Source organism: Antechinus flavipes, chromosome 2, assembly GCF_016432865.1.
Source record: "Antechinus flavipes isolate AdamAnt ecotype Samford, QLD, Australia chromosome 2, AdamAnt_v2, whole genome shotgun sequence".
NCBI lineage: Eukaryota > Metazoa > Chordata > Mammalia > Dasyuromorphia > Dasyuridae > Antechinus > Antechinus flavipes.
Window position 1 is genome coordinate 640797370 of NC_067399.1, and position 23385 is coordinate 640820754.

At 37.0% G+C, this 23385-nt stretch overlaps 1 pseudogene; it reads left to right on the forward strand.

Moving 5' to 3' along the window:
* Positions 1–2: 2 nt before the first annotated feature.
* On the forward strand, positions 3–4080 carry LOC127546969 (tubulin alpha chain-like; annotated as a pseudogene).
* Positions 4081–23385: the final 19305 nt, after the last annotated feature.

The following is a 23385-nucleotide window of genomic DNA, read 5'->3' on the forward strand; positions in this document are numbered from 1 at the left end:
CCATGGATAGTAGGAAAACTAGAGACTATGGTGCTGGAGAACTGGTAAAGGAGTTTGGGATATTTAACCTGGACTCTACATTTCCTTCATAATTACTATCTTTCAATCATTTGCTGTACATGTCATGTAGAAGCAGTATAAGATTTGTTCTATTTGGTTCCAGAGAGTAGTTAGTACCAGCAGCAGGAAGAAGGATTCAGGTTTTCTATTCCAAATGAATGGTTTCTAAAAAAAACCCCACTATGCAAAAAATGGAATGGGCCACCTTAAGAGCTAGTGATCTCCCCAATAGTGGCGTTCTGACAAACTGGTTTACTCCCCTATCAGAGGAAGGTCAAAGGGATTTCTTTGTAAGATGGAAGGATCTTCTTAGTAAGACAGAGTATAATAAACATTTATTAAGCATCAACTTACATAAGCATAAAAAGAAAGACTACTAACTGCAATTCTATAGAGGGCCTGTGTTCAAATACTGCCTCTGACTCATTTAACCTGTGTGTGACCATGAAGGTCTGATTCCTTATGCAACTTGAGGAGACTAAGCTAATTAATAATAATAATAATAACACATAATTATGGTTCACAAAACACCATAAATATCCTCACAAGTCAGGGAGTCAAGTTCAATTATCATTATTATTCCATCTTACAAATGAGCACGGTTAAAAAGTCCAAAGGAGAGCTGCTGCTGTGTTAAAAGAAGGTGAAAAGGGCTGATCAGGGCACCCCAGAAATGAAGATTCTGTAAGGAGCTCCCTACCCTCCAAAAAGAAGGAGGAGCCTCAGGGGCTGAGGTTTGATCCAGAGCTAAAGAAATCTTGCAGAATGAAGTGATTCCTGGGAGCATGATGGAAAGTCCAGAGCCCAGTAAACTAGGGACGTGAACATGATTGGTCACTATATGGGCTTTAAATAGAGGTTCTGCAAAGACCTCTCCAACTTCCAATCGAATTGAGGCCCTCAGGACAGAGGGTGGCTGTGAAGCTGATCTTGAAAAATAATAGGTAGGATGGGGGCTGACCACCTAGCACCCATAGTCTAGTGAATTCACAGCCTTAGTCCTAAGATGCTCTCTTCAGCAAAAGTCCATCCTTTTCACATGCTTATTGTACTGGTAATGTGTCTATAGCCAATTAGGTGATGCAGTAGAAGAAGTGGAGGGGAGGGGGACAAACATTTCTCACCATGGAAGGCGATGATCCAGCAAGCATGAAGTCTTTCTCTAAGTCTCTTTAAGTATCTTTCAGTCCATTTTCCAGAAGCTTTGTTTTCCTTCTTGACCTCTAAACACTTTCCTTAAACTAAGGAGTCAGACCTGCCTATTCAAATCTGGCCTCAGATATTTACTGGCTTTGTGACTCTAGTCAAATCTCTTAACCCTGTTTGCCTCAGTTTCTTTATCGGTAAAATAAACTGGAGAAGGAAATAGCCAACCTCTCCAATTATCTGCCAAGAAAGCTCCAAATGGGCACATAGAGCAGGATATGACTAAAATGAACAACAGTGTGGCTATGATTTAAGAGACCTAATGGCTGGATATAGAAGCAAATATTTAAAAACCTTCTCTTTAGTTCAACTGAAAATATTAAAGGAAAAAAATTCTCAAGTCTAAAATTTCTTCTTGAGTTAGCTAAAAAATGGATACTTTAACAGCACTTAATCAAATCTTTCAGGAAACAATATCCTTTCCTAAAATTCTTCTTCCCCCATTCTTCTCTTTCTTTAAGGAAAATGTCTCCTGATACTCCACTTCTTAGCCTAGTAGCCGTGTGTACATGATGGCCACATGGACTATCCATACTGTCATCTTTACTGGCAATGCCTACTGGGAGCTGTAATGCTTAGAACAATAATATCCAGTCTTATGGTCAGATAGCAAGTGACAAGACCATTGGCAAATGGTTTTCAACCCCTTCTTCAATGAATTTTCCCTGGGGTCATGTTGGTGGGTCTAGTTAGAACTATTATTGAGGGAGCTCCTACTGGAACCCATTACCAGCTTTTCCACAATGAGCAACTGCTCACTGTCAAGGAGATGCCACCGATCACAAAGGCAATCATCAGTCTAGCTCTGGACAGAATTCAGAAGCTTGCTGACCAGTGAACAGGTCTTCAGTGCATCTAGGTTTTCTACAGCTTTATGACTCTGATTTCATTTCTCTGCCAATGGAATATCTATTGATTATGGCAAGAAGTCTAACTTGAAATTCTTCATTTACTTGGTCTTTTGGTTTTCATAAGCTGTAGTTGATCCTGTGACAATTTGAAAAGTTCCAAGAAAATAAAAATATTACAAGGGTAAATGTCAAAAATTAATAAGCAAATTAAAAAGAAAAATAAAATAATTTTTAAAATTCTAGGAGATAGTTTCTGGGTAATTTAATAAATGTATTAATAATGCCAGCATTTTAATAAGAAGATGGTCGATTTGGTCATCTCTTTTAAGCCAAACACTCTTCATAGTGGTGAGCTCATAGTTTATATGCTCTTCAGAGTTCTGAGGGTGGCAATCCACTCTGGTTAGCAATTAATGAAAGGATAAATGTTGCAATGAGGTTATGGTCCATATTACAATGGAAGTCTTGGGTTCCATTACTTAGGTCGCCCAGATCTTAGTTAAAGAAACTTAGCAATTTCTACATTGCCTGTCTGACAAAAAGGAGGATTGACATTTTCCCAGACCAATCTGAGCAAACATGATAAGCAGAAATGAACCCATTAGCCCAAATTTAGAATTTCTTTTATGGTCTGATTAGACATTAGCCTGAGTAAATCTTTGCCTAAGATTTCCTACATTGGCTGATTTCTGGATAAGGAAGTAGGAAAAAAAATAATTTCATACAAGCCCTGCACCTCCATTCTGTCCACTCACATCACCCTGGATTATAACTTCATAGTAGACAATGAAGCTATTTATATTTATCAAATGTCTAACCTAGACTAATCTGAATTGTCTTATTAACCAAATTATGTCCTCTGTTGTTCTCTGATTTGCTGGTACATTGAATGTTGATCCAATAGAATTCCAGCCTAGTTCCTCATCCCATTATCTACATTTCCATTATCTCATGCCCCAGTCATATTTTCTGAGAAGGCCTACTATGAGCAGCTAACTATAACAAAGATTAGCAATGCTTGCTCTGAGCTTATCAACCAGATGGTGAAATGTGACCCTTAAAAACAGTAAATACATGGCTCACGGCTTGTTATACTGTGGTGACTTGGCTCCCGAAGATGTCAATGTGGTCATAGCCATCATCAAGACAAAGTGTAGCATCCAGTTTGTGACTTGGTGTCCAACTGGCTTCCAGGTTGGCATAAATTACCAACCTTCCACTGTAGTTCCTGGTGACAACCTGGTCAAGGTACAAGAGGCTGTGTGCATGTTGACTAATACAACAGCTGTTGCTAGGTCTGCCTGGGCTCCCCTGGATCACAAAGTCAATCGGATATATGCAAACCTGCTTATGTTCATTGGTATGTGGGAGAGAGAATGGAGGAAGGAGAGTTCTGTGGGTCATGGGAGGATATACCTGCCTTGGAGAAGGATTATGAGGAGATTGAAGGAGATAGTGCTAAGGGGAAAAATGAAGGTAAGGAATATCACATTATATGTTATCTTTTTTTCAGATTAGGTCTGTCTCTTATCTGTTTTGTGAAAATGCCCTCTGTAGTCATTAAATATCAATAAAAGTGTGATACTTGCATACAAAAAAGAGATAATTTCCTTCCACACTAAAGAGAGAAATACATTGATCAGAGAGAAGAGGGTTTTTTTTTTTTTTAATTTACTTCGAGTCAGCTAGAATCAAGTTGGGAGAGGGAAAGAAAAATCCTTGAGGAGAATGGTCATAGAATAACTAAATAATTTTAGGAGAAAAACCTTCCCTCCAGGATTAAGTGATTATTTTTCTATGTGATGAAGTTAAATGTTAACTTTATCCAAACTCTAATTGTAAAACTATGTTTTATCCTATTGTGAAATTTTTCTTTGCTCAAGAATCCCATAAATAATATTTCAAAATTTCTTAGTTTAGACAGATGGCCAAGGACATTATGAGGACAAATGTCCATTTGGACATTTCTTTCTCCAAGGTAGAAATGCTTCAGTTTAGAAGAATGATTAAAGACAGCTAGATGGCTCAGTGGTTAGAGTATTGGGTCTGGAATCAGGAAAATCTGAATTCAAATCCAACCTTAGCTACTTATCAGCTGTTTTCTTTAATCTTCATCTATAAAATGAGCTGGAGAAGGAAATGGCAACCACTCTAGTATCTTTTCGAGGAAAACCCCAAATAGAGTTACAAAGAGTTGGACATGACTAAACAACAATACACAAAAATTGTTTGGATAGACTTGTGTCTAAAATGCAAAGTATGATATTAATATGTTTTCTTCAACACAAGATAAAAGTTGTAGGGCCAATTATCAATTGCCTTTGACAACAGGTATTTGAACATGAGTGACAAAACCTCATTTTGCCTAATGATTTAGATCTCCTATCCTCCTCTCTAACCTCAATCAATCAATCAACAATAATTTATTAAGCAACTGTTGTGTGTGTCTGACATTGTTCTGGATGATAAAAGACAAACAAAGAAAACTAGTTAAAAGAAACTTTCATTTTCATGAGGAGATGACTATTATATATGTAAATATATAAAGAACTAATATAAAATAAATAAATATAAAGTGGTTTTAGAAAAAAATAAATACAAAGTGGTTTTAGGAAAAAATAACGTGGGTTGGGAGGAAAACATTGGAAGTTAGGAGATCAGGAAAGATTTTCTGTAGAAGTTGATGTTCTGTATGGATAGAAAATGTACCAAATCAAGTCCCAATTGGGAAATCCAAGAAAAAAATCAGAGTTATTTTTCTCCTCTATGTTATTCAAGGACAGAGAAATCAATGGATATTGAAATGAAGTCCAATTAGGAATGGTAAGATGGGGCATTCTATCTTACTGTGATGAAATGAAATTGGAATAGAGTGAAATAGGATTACATCTGGATATTGGGGCAAGAGAAAGTTACAAACCCAAACAGAGAGGCCAGACCTCATACAAATTACAGGAGTAAGTGTAAACTAGCTGTTTAATCATTCATTTCCAATTTTCTGTCATAGATAAAAGTAAGACACAAAAAGAAAGTCCCTATGCTTCTAGGGTAAGGAATGTTCAGGGTCCTAAGCAACGGTCCTGATAAAAAAGCAAGCTCAAAAGCATTTTGTAGTTGTGTGGCTCTGGCTCTAGGAGTGACACAGGGTCTCAGTTCCAGTTTCCAATTAGTCCTGTAAATTTCTGAATGAGCAATATAGCTGGAAAGCTAGCTGTTAGTGGCTGAATCCAACAGCAGTCTAATGGAACTCCCACAAGGAGCAAGCACAGATGTGTTGCTCAGATCCAAACTCAGGCTAGGAACTTGTAGAATTCAAAAATTACTAGGAATACTGAAAGGCCTCAGGTCCCCGGTCTGAGATATCGCTAAAATCCTGAAATAATATGGAACTCAATAAACACTGCCCCAAAAAGGAGTATTGGGACCCAAGAAGTCACAAATTCATTCCAGCATTGCTTTTGGAAGTCTGTAGATCCTAATTCAACATAAAGTCTAAAGTAATGAATTAGTCTCAAAGAATGAGCAAACAAAAAAGTATCCTGCCATAAAATGCTATTATAGTGACAGACATACTCAAGACACAAACCCAGAAAAAGAATGATTCCAAAATTTGTACAAGCAAAATCTCAAAGAAAAATGTGGTTTGAGCATATTTTCAACTAAAATTCCTGCAAAATATAAAGCAAAAAACTTTTAAGAGTTAAAAATGTTTTCATAAGTTAAACGAAAGCATTGAGGGAGAAGAGAAGGAAAAAGAAATAAGAGCTATGGAAGAAAGAATTAAATAGAGAATTAATAGCTTGACAGAAGAGATATGAAACAAACCAACAAGCCTCTTGAAAATTAGAATGCACCTAGAAGTTAATGATTTCTTGAAACAATAATAAATGTTAAAATAAAATAAAAAGACTAAAATAAAAAAAAATACTAGAAGAAAATGTAAAGCATCTCATAGCAAAAAGAACCAAGCTGGAAAACAGAGTAAGGAGAAATCATTTAAGAATCACTGGATTATCTGACAACAGCAACAATAACAACAATGAAAAGGATCTCTACATCATATTTCAGGAAAACAAAAAGAAAACTTCCCAGATCTCTCAGAAACTGAAGGGAAGTAAAAAATAGAAAGAATCACTTTCTAAAAGAAACTCCAAAATTAAAACTTTCAGGAACATTATAGCTAAAACCCCAAACTTCCAAATCAAAGAAAAATTATTTCAAGCAGCTAGAAAGAAAAAAATTAAATGCCAAGGAATCACAGTCAGAATCAAATAAGATCTGGCAGTCATCTGTATAAAGGAGTATAAAGCTAGGAGTCTAATGTTCCAAAAAAAAAAAAAAGAATTTATAGATCTATAGATGGCCAAGAATAACTTATCTAGCAAAAGTGAATGCACTCCTATAAGGGGAAAAAATAGATTTTTAGTGAAATAGAGAACTTCCAAGAATTACTGATGAAAAGATAAAAAGGCAAACATGAGTAAGCAATCATAAAGAACTAAATCAAGATTAATTGTTTATATTCTAATATGAAGTGATAATACATGTGTCTCCTCAAAACCCTATCTTTATCAGGGATTATAAAAGGCATCTACTAAAGTAAAGAAACTGATAGTAGTCATGTTTTGTTTTGATGATCTTAAAAGAATGGAAATGGAGAAGAGAGAGGAACGCAGAAGGAGGGAAGGAAGAAAAATGTAGGAAATTCTCTCACATAATCAAGGCCATAAATAAAACACTACATACATAAGGAAGGATAGGAGGTCTACGGGACATTTGAACTTCACTTTCATCTGAACTGGTGAAAGTAAGAATACACACACACACACACACACACACACACACACACACATACACCACAATCACACACACCCTAAGATAAAGAAAGGAGGAGGAGGGACCTAATAATAACTAACCAAGGCCAAACAAAACAAATCCACATAGTGTGCATGTCCAAAAAATATGTTTCTGCACCTCGTATTCATCACTTTTCAGACAGGAAGTTGGATAACATGACCTCTGAAATCATGGCTGGTCACTGTATTTGATCCAAGTTCTTAAGTCTTTCAAAGTTGGTTTTCTATGCAATAGTTCTATCCTCAAATATAGTTTCTCCTAGTTCTGTTTACTCCATTCTGTCAGTTCATGCCCAGTATGCCCTGAAATAATTTTCTTTATTTCATTATGACAAAACAATATTCCATCATATTCCTATGCCACAATTTGTTGTCTTTTTTCACTGGTCTAAGAAACAATCTTAAAGTACTTCCCCACCCTCATCCCTTAGATTCTAGTTTCTTGTTTTTCTTTTTTTTTCTTTTCCTCTTTTAAAACCTCTTTAAAATCAGCAAGTTTATTGTATTTGTAATCATTCCCTTTCCAATATTAGTCTTAACTCCTCTACCTCCAGCCATTTCTCTGTCCCAGTAGGTATGTTCAAATCTCTTTTGTCCATTTCAGATAAGGGTAAAATTTATCTGATGTCAATTGCAGTGACCGCGTATTTAAAATCAGCCGGAGTCAGGAATTCAGGTTAAGGGAAAAATCTTCAATATTTATTGAAGTGAAGAGGTGAATAAAGATTGCGATAGCAAATATGGGTAGCTGCGACAGGAAGCCAGGTAAGAGAGAGAGACGCAAGCCGAGCCAACCTTGGCAATGGCAATCCCAAAAGTCTCTCCTTCCCCTTCCTGCCTCCACCCACCAAAATCGTCATTTCCTATACAACACATCAGGACTTGCACAAAGAGTGGGTGGGGGCCATTCTTTCTCCAAGCTTATATATTAATAGAGTATGGTCCAATTATATTTAGCCTCATGTGCTTGGGACCTCAGTGCATCAACTCAAGCCTCAGCCCATTACAGTCAATTCCTTCACCCTTTCCTCCATATTTCTCTATGTTTGATCAATTATGAGAAAAAGTTCTTCCTTTTTCCTTCTTTCTACACTAATGTATTCTTTTTGCTCTCTTTTTTCTTTCCTCAATTCAAACAGAACCAATCTATTCAGGATATGTTTTTCTTACTAAACTTCCTTTTAATACTTTAAGGTTGTGAACATCACTTGTTTCTTCTTCCTCTATTAAAAGGTTAGAACCACATCATCCTGCAGTTCTGTCCAATTTCTCAGATAAATTTATCTTTCTAGATTTCTCTGCCTCTTATATTTGGATTTCAAAGTACATACTAATCTTTGATATTTTTCATCTGTAATGCCTGAAAATTAAAAAAAAGGATTAAAAACCCTTTTTTCCTTCTCAGAAGGATGATATTCAACATGCCAGAGTTTTATTCTTGGCTGTATCATATTATATTGTATTCCAAGGTCTTCTTTTATTTACAATGGAACTTGTCAGATCTTGTATGATTCTGACTATAGTTCCTTGAGTAATGGGGATTTGGCATGTGTACAAAGTGCCTCTTATGTGTCTACATAGTGAAAGCTACTCTCTCCAGAGAGGTGTGATGATGTGGGATGCTAGTATTTTGGAGAAAATGCGGTGCATGCATAGATATTTTATAACTGGTCCGCTAACCATGTGTTGAAGAAGAGGTGCTTAAATTGGCTCTGAAAGCATTTAATTGAGACCTGAAAGCTTCAGACACCTCCTCTTTGCTAATACCAATGTCCCCTAGTCTGGGTATCAGAGCCAATACTCAAAGAGCAAGGAGAGACCTTTAGGGCTCCAGCCCAAGAGACAACTGAGACTCATCTGGCAAAGATGCCAATTTTGTGCATGACCGTGGTAGAACTATTTTTCTATAGGAACTAAGCCAACTTGAACCTACCTGTCCCAGGAGACTGAGGTGATACAGGGGGCAGCATATCCCAGAGGTATTAGAGCAAAACATTTTATCTTTGTTCTTGCTGTATCATTAAAGTAAACCTAACTTTGAAAAAAAATCCAATGAATGTTAAAAACAAGTTAAATGGTATTGAGACCTTGACCATGGATTCAAGGGAGAAAAAGCCAGCTAGAGCTCAAAACCATTGGGAGTAGAAAAGACATCACCACACCAGATAAAGAGTACCTCAAAGCACTCAGTAACCATTAGGAATTGTCATAGCAAACTGACTCTAGAGGGTAGTTGATGAAAGAATACTTGGTATATATTTATATACTCCCAGTATATACTCATATATCTCCCTTGTTAGAATGTAGACTCCTTAAGGACAGGGGTTGCTTAACTTTTGTCTCCCCAGGACATAGGATAGCTTCAGACACAGAGAAAGTGCTCAATAAATGTGTACTAATTGATAAAATTCTGCTTTCTACCATTTTCTACATTAGAGTTGCGGAGGAAGCAATAACAAACCGGCATTGTTCAAGAAATCACTCCTCCCTGACTAGAAGGCTGACCTGGATCCCAGGATCATGCTGCCCAAAAAAGCTTTCCTCTATCTAGGTAGCTAGAGTTCAAGAACTCTATACTCTTTTGGAGCTCCCTCCTCTAGCAGAGCCTAAAGTTCAAAAACTCCTGACATTCAAACCATGGGATTTTAATTTCCATGGTTACCATATGAGAGGGTTTCATCATTAACTCACCAAAACTTAAGAGGTCAAGAACTTGGCATATGGAAGAGTGCATCTTTGTCTCCTCCAAGAGCTTCTGCTCTAAAGCTGTAGTTATTATCTCCAAGTAGGAACTCGCTCCACCTCCAGTAGTGATCCAGGTAACTCTTAGTTCTGCTGTCCTTTCAGATTTCTCTAGGAAAAAAAAGGCAAATGCCAGAGACATAGAATACTGAGCCATGGACCACAGAATTGTCTCTGAAAGAATTCAGGCACAAAAATCATTGCCAAATCAAGGAGGGGCATTTAATATTTGGGCATTTACTTGGGGTAATTTTTTTTTTTACTCTGTGGGGTCTCTTCCTTAAGGAGGAGAGGCAACCCAGCCTCTCTGAGCAGAGTAAGGCCAGGATTTATATGAAGAAGGGAAAGTAAGAAAAACAAAGCAGGACAATTGGATAGAACAGGAAAACCGGAAGATCTCAGAAGAAATTTTGCATACTTTTGGACAATCTCAGATAAAGTATGAATGGGAAAAGTCTCTGGAATAACGGGAAAAAATTGTTCTAATGAGAGCCAAGGGAGAAATAGTGACAGGATTATTTGGGTTGGGGTAACAGCTAAAATTGGATCATTATGTCTTTCAAACAAGAATCTTAGTAATTACTGAGACATCTTACTGTAGGTATCAATAGATATGTTCATTCTTTCCATAAGACAATGCAACTAAAAAGTTCCAGAAACTCAACAATCTATAAACTTATTTATACTTTCACATCATGCCCCTGTGTCAGTACCTTTTTCCTCTAGCTCCTTTTCAGTTTTCTTTTTATTTCTTCTCTTATCAGATTGAAAATTTCTTGAGGGTTGGGATTATCTATCTTTATATGTATTCCTATCTCCAGAATTTAGAAGCTTAATAAAGTTTGTTGATTATTGACTAATATTTAGAATATGTATCTTTATATGTATATGGAATTAATCAGATGATCTGATGAATAGATGGATTTATTGGTCTGGGAATTTCTGGGATTTTTACCTGCATTTCCTATGAGGAAAAAAGACATGACCATTTAACACCTGCTAGAAAATATGTCTTCAGCAGGGATTCTTTAGCTAACAGAATCTACTTCACCACAGAATTAAAGCTAGTTCCTTCGGTTATAAACTAGAGTTGGAAGAAGCTAAATCAAAGTTGAAATCCAGCCAGGAAAAATTGAGGGTCCAAACCTCTCAGTGCATATGAAGACTAGAAGAGAGTAAAATGGCAGTGAAGAAGCTGAGATGCATATAGAGGCCAGCAGATGACAGAAGAGTAGTAATAGTTTAAATATTCTGAAGGCATCACCTAGCACAACCTAGCTGTTCCATGACATCTTCAGAGAATATTGACCATTCCTTACCTTCTGAGGCCATAGCCATGGCCATGACATCCATTTTCTCTGGAACCCTCTACTTTATTCCCTGGCCTTATGTGTGCTCTATGCATTTGTTCCTCCATGTATTTTCCCTGCATGTGCCTCCTTTACCCAGGGATGGTGTAGATACCTATGAGAAAATTACCCCTAGATTTGTCAGTTTTCCTAATGACTTATCTGTTAATGCCATTTCACTAGATGATTTTTTAAAAAATCAGTGTGATGGGAATAAGCTTCTCATTAGGAAGAAGCCCATCTGGCTATTATCAGATATAACCAATTCCCAGACTATCCTGTTTTGTATAGAGTAATTGTGAGGATGGAATTCCTTAGTCTAAACCATAAACTTCTAAATATCTTTAAACAATTTTTGAGCTATTTATTAGCATATTTTTATGTACCTGGTCTGCCAGGTACATTCCAAATGGCTATTTGATCCTGAGTTCTGGCCTTTACTTCCCTATATTCCCCCTATAAAAAGATTTACAGGGCAGCTAAGTGGTGAAGTGGATAGAGTACCAGCCCTAAAGTCAGGAGGGCCTAATTCAAATCTGACCTCTGACACTTAAGGCTTCCTAGCTGTGTGATTAGATTGTGGATAAATCACTTAACCCCAATTGCCTCAGGGGGAAAAAAAAGATTTGTTTATGATGAAAGTCTTTGCTAAATTCTTTTCAGTACTAAGCCCACTAAGATGAATTTCCTTTTCCTCTCTCTCTTTCTCTCCCTCCCTCCCTCTCTCTCTCTGTCTATCTCTCTGTCTCTCTGTCTCTCTCTGTCTTTGTCTCTGTCTCTCGCTCTTTCTTTCAAGTGCTTTCCCTTTAATGGTACTTTTCTCTTTACTCTAGCTAACTCTGGTTAGTTTGCTAAACTCCTCTATGGACCTAACCTACTGGTCAATAGCTTTCTCCCACCTCATGGAGTATTGCCTTTCTCCTAGTTAATTGTGAGTTCTCCCAGGGAATTTGTCTTTTCCTCACTAGTAATGCCGAAGAAACTGAGCTAGACAAGAGATTAGAGACCAATTCCAATTCCACAGTTTATTAAATGGAGAGAAATACTGGGACCAATGGATGCATGGTTGATCCCAGGGCTAGGAGAGACTATCATCTCAAAGAGTCTAGGCCCGAGTATGGGGACAGCAAGATTTTTTATAGGATAACAAAAACAATGACATAATGGAGGTACCTAGGTGGGGATAATCTAATGGAGGGAGGTTACTGATATTCTCATGACATCTAAAATGGATAAACCTTTATCTTGTCAAACATTAAGAAGTAATGTCTATAACCTAAAGATATAAAACCTTTACCTCATCAAACATTAAGAGGGAAAAGTTATAACCTGAGGCAGAATAACTAAATAGGACAATTGGAGAAACTGGGTCGCGACATTAAAAGGGAACTTTGGTACAATACTATATCACCCAACTTTATTTCATATTTACCTGGTGCCTATTTCATCTCTTAATTTTTGTCTGTCTCATCTTTTAAATAAACCTGTGCTTTGCCAAAGATAATAGCCACTGTGGATTTGTCACATGTTTATTTCAAACTAGGTATTACTACCTTGACCTGTTTAAATGTGTCCTCTGTTCTGGTTGATAGTAGAGCTTACAATCCAGGTTTTTTTTAATAGGATGCTGATCTTGAACTTCAGGGAGCTTTTTTTTTTTCTATTTTATTTTCAGTTCCAAATTCTTTCCCTCTCTCTATCCCCACTGAGAAGGCAAGAAATACAATAATAGAATAGGATTTTTTATTGAGTTTAATATTGGGTAGCTTCCTGAAGATTCATGTGGAGGGATGGTCGAAATGCTGCATATACATTTATAAAGTTTTAGTATTTTCTCTTCACCAATACATATTCTGTTTTTCTTGGTAGAATCTTTTTTTTTTTTTTCATATAGTACAAATGAGAAATAAAAGGTAATAGGTAAAGTTTTCCTGATGATAAAAGTGGAGTTCTATAAAAATCAAAGGTGGGCTGAGAAGATCCTTAGCAGAAGATTTATGAAAGACATAAACAAGAATAGCACAAATAAGAAGTTGTGAAGGGGACCTAAACTTTACCAGTGAGATCAGGAATCCTTCTCAATACAAAGGCACCAAAGCAAATGTCAGGGAGGGGGGACTCTTAGGGATTATTTAATCCAACTCCTTTGATGAATGAAGACAGTGAAGCCCCAGGAAGAAGATGACTTGCCCAAGATAAAAAAGGAAGTTTGACCAGAATGGACTCAAAGGAGACAAGTGAGAGGACACTTCTCTCAACTCTTTTGCATGAAAGATAGAGAGAAAAAGGGGAGATCAAGAGTGTATGTTTATGTGTAGGGGGAGTCTACAGATGAAAACTATTGGATATATTATCAGGGTTTTTTTTTCTCTATAAAATAATTATAAGGAATAACTCTGGGAGAGGGAAAATACACCGGTAAATTTAAATGGTGTAAAAACAAAAGGTGTTGTATGGGACAGAGTGCTAGGTCCCCCTCCCCTTACCCAAATTGACTACTTGGAGGCATCTCCAGATACAAACAGAAAACATATTTTCAGTCAGTTCTTACAAAAAGCAGACCAAGCATAACTACTGGACAACCCAGCATGATGTATGGCCCAGGGCAGAAGTGGAAACTGGATTATATAGCAGAAAGGGGGGAAGGGAGGATGGTTGATTGTTAAATTTCATTGGATGGATTGAAAAGGAAGTAACCATTGACCAAAGGTCAACAATGCTGTCTACTTCCTGGGGATTATGGGACTTCGTAAGGCTTAGACCTAGGGTTTGACCTTTTCTGCCCTATAATCCTCTGGAAATAGGGATCACCTGGCTTCCTGAAATTTAGGCCTAAGGTCTGATCTACTTCACCCTATAGTCTTCTGAGAAATCTTCACTTGTGCCATTCAGGATCAATAAAACTTTTTAAAAAGCAAGTTTAGTGAATGTAGAAGAAAAATTTATACTCTTGTGTTTTTGCGTCTAGGCTTCCAGAAACAATTTTTATTAAACTACCTTATCCTAATCCAAACAGTTTAATAGCATTTAATAAGGGCCACACAATTTGCTAAAGATTAGTTATTAAAAAAGGCAACCCTCCCTCAAAAAACCTCACAGTATTTTCCTTTGAGGAGCTTACATTTCAATATAGAGGCAGGGGTAGCTAAGTGACACAGCAGAGAGAGCACCAGCCCTGAAGTCAGGAGAACGTGAGTTTAAATCCAGTCTCAGACACTTACTAGCTGTGTGACCCTGGGCAAATCATTTAAATTCAGTTCCCTTCACACACCAAAAAAACCCCACTGATCATTGGGAAGATCAGGAGAGGCCTGGAGAAGGTGGGGCTTGGACTAAGTCTTGAAAGACACTAAGGAGGTCAAGAGGTGATTTTAAGGAGGAAAAACATTCCAGCAATGGCAGAAATGCAGGGGAAAGGCAGAGAGATGGGAGATATGATGGGAGTTGGAGTGTTGTCTTTAATTATAAATAAGCCAATGTAACTGGATTACAGAGGAGTAAAATATAAAAGGGCTAGAAAGGTTGAAACAGACCAGATTGTTATGAGCTTTTAATGCTAAACAGAGTCTATATTTGATTCTAGAGGTGATAGAGAACCATGAGAGCTCTCTGAATGGTGAATGCTACATTTGGATTGTATACTTTAGAAAAAAATCTCCTTGGCAGTTGAGTGTAGGAAGAATTGGAAAGGGACAAGACTTGAGTTAGGAAGACAAGTTAGAAAACAGTTGCATCAATCCATGTGAGAGGTGATAAGGGCTTAAACTAGGGTTGTGACTATATGAATAGGAAGGAAGATGTATAAAATAAATACTGTAAGGAATACACTCAACATTGAAAATCAGATATTGAGGAAATTTTATTAAAGAAGAATCTTAAGAAATCATCTCAACATTTCTGATCAGAAGCAGGCCATACTCTTCTTTGGGAAGAGGGACCCCTCAGTACAGAAGTGGGAGAAGCTTTATACTTGCTAGCATATCACAGTCCCTCCCTTCAGAGAACTGATTGGTCCATTTCTTCCAAGTTATAATCTTTCTGATATGCCCACTACATGTTTCCTCTTAATATGTTTAAACACGTTCTCCCATCATACATCCCATATTAAAAAATGGTAGAAAACTCCTACAGGTGTGTTGTTTAATATTCAATTAGCCAAATTATTCAACTAGCACAATAGTGATTTGGTCAAGTCAGGTCATTGATTCCAACTAATTTGGACTGGATCTACTATTATTTTAAGTTTGTGGTTTTCTCAAGACCACAAGACTCTTTCTGATTGTCTGAACCCACCTGAGCCTTCCTAGCTCCCCAATTCCTTATTTGCTCAAGACTTCTACTGATCACTTAATTGTTTTGTGGAATCTTAACCTTCCTTAACCTCTCACATTCTGAAAATCTCTTGGTCAGTGTGTACCCACTATTCCATGCTATCTAGAAGCTTGCAACACTCTGTGGAAACCCAACTTTTCAGCATTTCTCACAATATTGTGAAATTGGGAAAGATAATGTGTGGTATATAATCCACCCAATAAATTTCAGAGATCTCCCAAGGTGTAAAGAAAAAGTTTTATTTACTTCCCATGAGAAGTGGATGTCACTTTCACTATATAAGAGTTAAAAATGGAGCCCAGAGCATAAGCATCATAAAACAATATATATGTTTCCTGATGCAATATTAACTCCCCTTGCTGGCTCCTCCTCATTGGCTGAGAATTTGGCCTTATATTTTAAGTGCAAAAACTATTAAAAAAAAAAACTATATTAGGAAGCATCAATCATTCAAATAATCTGACACTGGCTTTGTTTTTTTTTTTTTTTTTCAAGGTTCTCTTCCACTTTATTTATTTTTTAAAATAACTTTTTATTGACAGAACCCATGCCAGGTTAATTTTTTACAGCATTATCCCTTGCACTCACTTCTGTTCCGATTTTTCCCCTCCCTCCCTCCACCCCCTCCCTGAGATGGCAAGCAGTCCTTTACATGTTAAATGGGTTACAGTATATCCTAGATACAATACATGTGTGCAGAACCGAACAGTTCTCTTGTTGCACAGGGAGAATTGGATTCAGAAGGTAGAAATAACCCAGGAAGAAAAACAAAAATGCATGCAGTTTATATTCATTTCCCAGTGTTCTTTCTTTGGGTGTAGCTGCTTCTGTCCATCCTTGATCAATTGAAACTGAATTAGCTCTCTTTATCGAAGAGATATACTTCCATCAGAATACATCCTCAAACAGTATCGTTGTTGAGGTATATAATGATCTCCTGGTTCTGTTCATTTCACTTAGCATCAGTTCATGTAAGTCTCGCCAGTCCTCTCTGTATTCATCCTGCTGGTTATTCCTTACAGAACAATAATATTCCATAACATTCATATACCACAATTTACTCAACTATTCTCTAATTGATGGGCATCCATTCATTTTCCAGCTTCTAGCCACTACAAACAGGGCTGCCACAAACATTTTGGCACATACAGGTCCCTTTCTCTTCTTTAGTATCTCTTTGGGGTATAAGCCCAGTAGAAGCACTGCTGGATCAAAAGGTATGCACAGTTTGATAACTTTTTGAGCATAGTTCCAAATTGCTCCCCAGAATGGCTGTATGTGACACTGGCTTTGAAAACAAGTGTTAGATCAGTGGGGAAATAGGGAAACAACACATAAATTTGAATTTAAACAAAGATATGTCTTGCTGACCCTGAGATATGTGTTCTCAACATATGGTCTAAGTATGTAAGGGTTAGATCAGTTTATTCTATACATTCCCAAAATTGTTTTGTCCATCTATATCCTGGAAATTGTTTGTCAGGAAGAAAAGGCAGGGGAAAACAGGAACCTGTGTAATGCTGGAGAAACTGAGGCAAAACAGAGATTAGTTTTTAATATTTTAATAGTGAAGGATTTGGGCTAGCCAAGGCTAGCGGAAGCCAGCTGGCTGAATGGGACTCTTGTCTCAAAGCATTCAGCTGAGAGCAATTAATTCCAGAGGCTTTTATAGGGCTGCAGCCATCAGGGAAACAAAGGGAAGGAGGGGAGGTAGAACATTGGGTGAGTGGAAATTCCTGGAAAGGATCATAACTTAATTCTGACAGGATGGGGATCAGGAAAAGAAGGTCAAGTCAAGAGTCAGAGAGTCTAGGGCAGGAGATAGTGAGCAACATCCAAGCATTTGAGATAAGCCACCTGGAGTTTTATTACTCACTGGAATGTGAGAGTGGCCAGAGCTTCAAGGCCCCAATTCTCTCTGTCCCAATGGGGCACGGAAGGGGGGTGGTCACAACAATTTCACTCAGGACATAGCATAATAACTCAGGGAAACGAATGCACAACAATTCAGGGAAACTGAGGCATTACACCTGAGCCTATAGTTTGCTTAATTTATAGTTTCCTTTTGAAGAAATATCAAACTTTTCCCATTTAATATAATAACATTTGACAATGTTGAGGATGACACTGAGGTGACTGAGAGGATGGTGGTATACTCAATAGTAATAGAAAAATTCAGAAACAGGGAAGGTTTGGTGAAAGGATAGAGTTCTGTTTTTGACATATTGACTTTGAGATACCTATGGAATATATAGATCTGGGAATCAATGGCATAGGAATGATTGCTGAACCCATGGCAGCTGTTAAGATTCTTTAATGAGATAGTAGAGAATGAAATGAGAAGGGGATTTAGAACAGGGTCTTGGGAATCATAGATAGAAAGCATAATATGGATGAAGAACCTGCCAGCAAAGAAAACTGAGAAGCAGTCAGATATACCAGGAATATCACAAGTTGGAGAATCAGGAGAGAGACATGTCAAGAAAATGTAGAGAAGAGAAAGTATGAAAAAGGATAAATGTTGGAATCTTTACAAACTGCTAACTCATTAGAATTGATAGATTATTGATCTGATCTTACAAGAAGATGTTTTGGGCCAGAACCTGAAACAAGGTACTAAGTAGAACTAATTAAAACAATGCATATGTTTACACCTTTACACATTGGAGTTCACAAGTATGGGAGATTCACAAAGTAAACTTTGTAACTTTGTGAATTCACACCTCCCTTGAAGCTCTTAGGGCCAGAGAGCACTATGGGAGAAAACCCATAATCCCATTCTCTCAGAAGAGTCATATATAAGCCCAGTGAAGAGAGATTCAGGGGGATATATTTCCACTTGGCTGGTTGATGGTGGAAGAGAATTCAGCCAAATTACATGGAGAAGAGAGTTTTTCAGAGGAAGAACTACCAGTCGAGAGTTCAGGTGAAGATTGAGAAGGCTCTCTCAGAGGCAAGACAGATTCCACTTATTGGTGCTGGCTCTGGAGGCTGAAGAAAGCAGAGGCAGAGGCTGAAGGACAAACCTTTGGATTTGGAGACATTCGGAGGGAACTCTTGGAACCAAGCAGAGAGATAGGCCTCTAAGAATCTAGCCATCCAGGCCCAAGGAAAGAGACAAGACTTGGAAGGAGAAATAAACATTTGTATTTTTACCAGCTGGCTGCATTTGGGGTAATTATTGATCTGAACTGATACTAAGGCTGCCTCAAGAAAACCTCCTCTAGAAACCTGTGCTTTCTCTCCCAGAGAGAACTATTATATTATATATTTTAAAAAAGAAAAAGAACACCACAGATAAAAGTATCAAATACTTTAGAAAAGGCCATTAGATTTGACAATTAAGAGATCATTGGTGATTTTACAGAGAGTAGTTTCGGTTTCAGTTGAACAATGAGATTGGGAAGCCAGATTCTAGAAGATTAAAATCAGGGGAAAGAAGTGAGAAAAGAAGCACTGATTACAGATTGCATTCTCAAGAAGTATAACCACTCAATGATCAACTATGATTATTCATAATGTTCATTATTCACAGTGATTCAGTGATTCAAGGCAATCCAAATAAACTGCATAGAAAATGCCATCTGCATCCAGAGAAAAAACTATGGAGACTAAATATAAATCAACAGTGGCTATGTTCACTTTTTTTTTCCCTTTTTCTTCTGGTTTTTGTTTGTTTGATTGATTTTATGGTTTTTCCTTTTTGGTCTGATTTTTCTCTCCCAATGTGGTTCATAAAGAAATGTGTTTTGTTCTTTTTTGAAGAATGTACATGTAGGGGCATCTGCGTGGTGTAGTGGATAAAGCATCCTGAAGTCAAGAGGACCTAAGTTCAAATCTGGCCTCAGACACTTAACACATCTTGTAATGAAGAAGAAGAAGAGTACATGTATAACCAGGGGGATAAAAATCTTGTTTCTACATGTAACTGGGGAAAATAAAAATTAAAAAAAAGAAAGAAAGAAATATAGCCACAGAGAGGATTAGATAACATTAATTTACCATGGGCCCAGGTAGCATGGTTTCATTTCCTCCAATTCTGTTCTTGGGACTGTAAATATAGGAGGGGGAACAGGACAGGATGTAATGAGAATAATCCAGGATTGGGGCTTAGAAAATCATAATTAATGATAGGACAAGGGAGAAAGGGAATTGAAAGTGTAATGTAGAATTGATAATGATTCATCAAGGGGTCAAGATAGGGAATGGAAAATAGTTTAGCCAGTCCATGGGCCATGCCTGGGGAAAAATCAAGTGGTGAAAGGAATGCTGGTCATGAAGTAGAGGAAGAAGAGAGGTCCTAGGGTAGAAGTGGAGATGTGGGAGACCAGAGGGAATGACAGACTGATATAAATTATAAAAAGAATTGAAAATAAAAGGTTTGCAAAGTTAAAGGGTATGACTATTTCTATATATCTATACATAAAAACGTAAGATGGAGTAGAAGAGTTGGTCATAGGAATTTAATAAATTGAGAACCTAGAATATTAGATTATTTGAGGGAGTTATCAAGTGGAACAATGAATAATTAAGAAAGAATAAAACTATTATCTTGCTTCAATGAAAGTCCAGTTGAGATTAGATTTATATGCTGAAGACTTCTAGTCTAAGAGTAGAAGATGGGGAGGAGGGAAATACTGGGTTTTAAAAATTTTTTTTCTTTATTAAAGCTTTTTATTTTTCAAAACATATGCGTGGACAATTCTTCATCATTAGCCCTTGCAAAACCTTGTATTCCAATTCCACACACACACACACACACACACACACACACACACACACACCCTTAGAGGGAAAGTAGTCCAATACATGTTCAACACGATAGAAATATATGTTAAATGTAATATATGCATACATGTTTATACAATTATAGTGCCACATAAGAAAAATCAAATCAAACCAGTTAAAAAGAGAGAGAGAAAGAGAGAGAGAGAGAGAGAGAGAGAGAGAGAGAGAGAGAGAGAGAGAGAGAGAAGTCAGTCTATAAAGGTTCAGGATCATTCAGATAGAATGCATATTAGAAGATCCCATATACTAATCACTGACTAATAAATTCAGACAGGATACTAGTGACTGAAGAAGCCTATTAAGGGAGGTATGAAATTAGACAGTTTATTTCTATAAGAATAAGAGCCATTCCCCAATTAATAAATAGTCAAAGGAAATGAATGAGCAGTTCTCATGGGAAGAAATACAAACTATTAACAGCTATATAAGAATACTCCAAATTACTAATAATTAAAGAAATGCAAACTAAAGCAGCTCTGATATTCTACTTCACATTCAACAGATTGGCATAGTTGACAAAAAAAAGCAAAATATTAAATGGTTGGAAGGACTTTGGAAGAACAGGAACATTAATGGAGCTATGAATTTGTCCAGCCATTCTGGAAAGGAATTTGAAACTATACCAAAAAATTATTAAACTGGGCATGCCCTATGATGCTGTGATACTTCTATCAGATCCATGCCTCAAAGAAATCAAAGAATATTTAAAGCAGCTCCTTTTGTGGTGACAAAAAAAACCCCTAGAAACTAAGGAGTACTCATCAATTTGGGAAGATCTAAATAAAATATGGTATATAAATGTAATGATATGTTGTGCTATAAGAAATGATGAAACAGATGCTTTTATGAAAACTTAGAAAGACTTGAATGAACTGTATTCAGATGGAAATTAGAAGAACCAGGAGAAGCAATTATATTGCTAATAGCATCGTACAAGCAATTTTGAAAGACTCAAAAATTCTGATTAATGCATTGACCAACCATGATTCCAGAAGACCAATGAAAAAGAATGTTATCTACCTTCTAAAAAGAGATACTAAAATGAGACACACATTTTTAATATAGTCAATGCAAGTCTGCTTTGCTTAACTGTATATATTTGTTACAAGGTTTTTGTTTTTCTATTTTTTCATTGGGTTGGTGGAGATGTGGGAGATCAAATAACTGAAGTGTGATTTTTTAAAAATTCATAAACAAAAAAATTTTATTCTTCTTTGATCACTTGGGGAATAGGGGATAATTATCCACCCAACTTTCACCTATGGCTCAAAGAAGCTGTAGTATGCAGAGTGACCACATCTCAATAAGACATTTTTGGCAAACACAATAAACATGTTGAGGTTTAACTGACAGGCCTCAGATTTGTTGGTGAATGAGGGGGCTGTCTATCTCAAGCATGTGAAGACTTCCCCTGAAGGAACAGGCAGATAAGAGCAGTTTATTCCAATGGCCATGAAGGAGGCTGAACCAAGTGGGGAGCTTAGAGTTTAGTCATCTAAAATGAGGCCAGGTCACCCACTGCATCCCAGGCCATTGCTTACCATCTTGATTTTTGTCTTGCCATTGGACTTCGAAGTCTCTGGGAGAGAGTGAGGCTGATAGCTTTGTGCAACTCTGACTCACATCCAATTCACGTATGAGCCAAGATATCATTGATATAATAATATTGGTCCTCTTTGAAAAAGAAGAGTGAACAACAGACAACATCCGATCCCATGCAAACTTGCCATTGTCCTCAAGTTGGAGGCCAGCCTCTCTTACATGGGCATGGAAGAAGCATGTTGAATGGATGCACTCCCAACATGAGACTCTCCAGACCCAAATCATAAACAGAAGAAATTTTGAATTCTTTGTTTAAATTGTCAGACCAACCTTGATGAATAAAAGTATCATGTATGGTCCATGGTAGGTCACCCAAGAAAATTCTGGGCCTAGTGGAATGTTCTGGCCCATCAGAGTTAGTTAAAAACACCTAGTTTAAAAACATCATTCATTAATAAAGAGATGAGAGTTCTCCTATGGTTGCCCAGTATTCAAAGGATGTGGCACACTCCAAATTCACCTGAAGCCAATTTAATTAGACTCCTGCCATAAGACTAGTGGTTTTTCTAAATGTACCAACTAATGATCTCCTTTTAAGTTTTTGTATCCATTCCAGATTAAAACTTCAGTGTTGACTTATCACAAAGGTATAATATTTAATCTTGTTCCCTTCTACTAAACAGTAAGGGCTCTGAGGGGCCAATCAGGGCTCTAATTTGTGTTCCCTAGATCAGAGATTCTTCACTTTTTTGTGTCATGGAACCCTTGACAGTCTTGGGGAGTCTGTGGTTCCTTTCTCAGAATATTGTTTTGAAATGAATAAAAGAAAATGCATAGAGTTACAAAGGCAATCAATTATGTTGAAACACATTTATCAAAATATTCAAAAAGCAAATCCATTGGGACTAGGCTAAGAATTCTTTTCAATGAAAATACCAGGAAGCAACAAGTTATTAAAGAAAAAGGTCATTTTAAAAATCCCTAATGGAGCATTTCCATTCATCTCTGATTTGTTTCCCCCTTTAAAATTCTGTAATAAGCCAGAAATATGGCTCCACTGTCACCCAGACAACCAGCACTAGAACTATATCATGAATAGTCAGTTTGTACCTCACTCATCACAAATATTTCACATATCAGCACACACATTTAGTAAATACCTTCTTACAGAGAACATTTGTGGTCACTGAAGAATGAACTGTTGGCTGTTACAAAGTCTAGGTAATAAATTCCTTATATCCATTCCTTATATCCTCAGCTAAGCCTTTCACAGTTTCTTCTGGAAGGTACTCATTAGGAATTAATCTACAGTTTTTTATTGGGAAGATTGCAGACATTACCATCTGGACATTTGTGAAGAAATCTTCAGAGTAAGAGTAGTACAAAGTTTCAAACAAGGATGTTGCCAACTAAGATTAATCAGTTAATATAAATCTAGTCTTCCAAAGGAACATTATTACCACATAGAGCATTTTAGGAAGTTATATTATATGTATTACATAATGTAGTAAGTTGCATTATGTTATGGTATACAGTATCAAATTCAAGGGTATATTGCAGCTAGCTTGAAAAAAACTATGAGATCTGATCATTAAATTCTCAGTGTGAACATTTACATTTCTGAAATTGGCAAACGCTATAAATCAGGGCTTGACATAT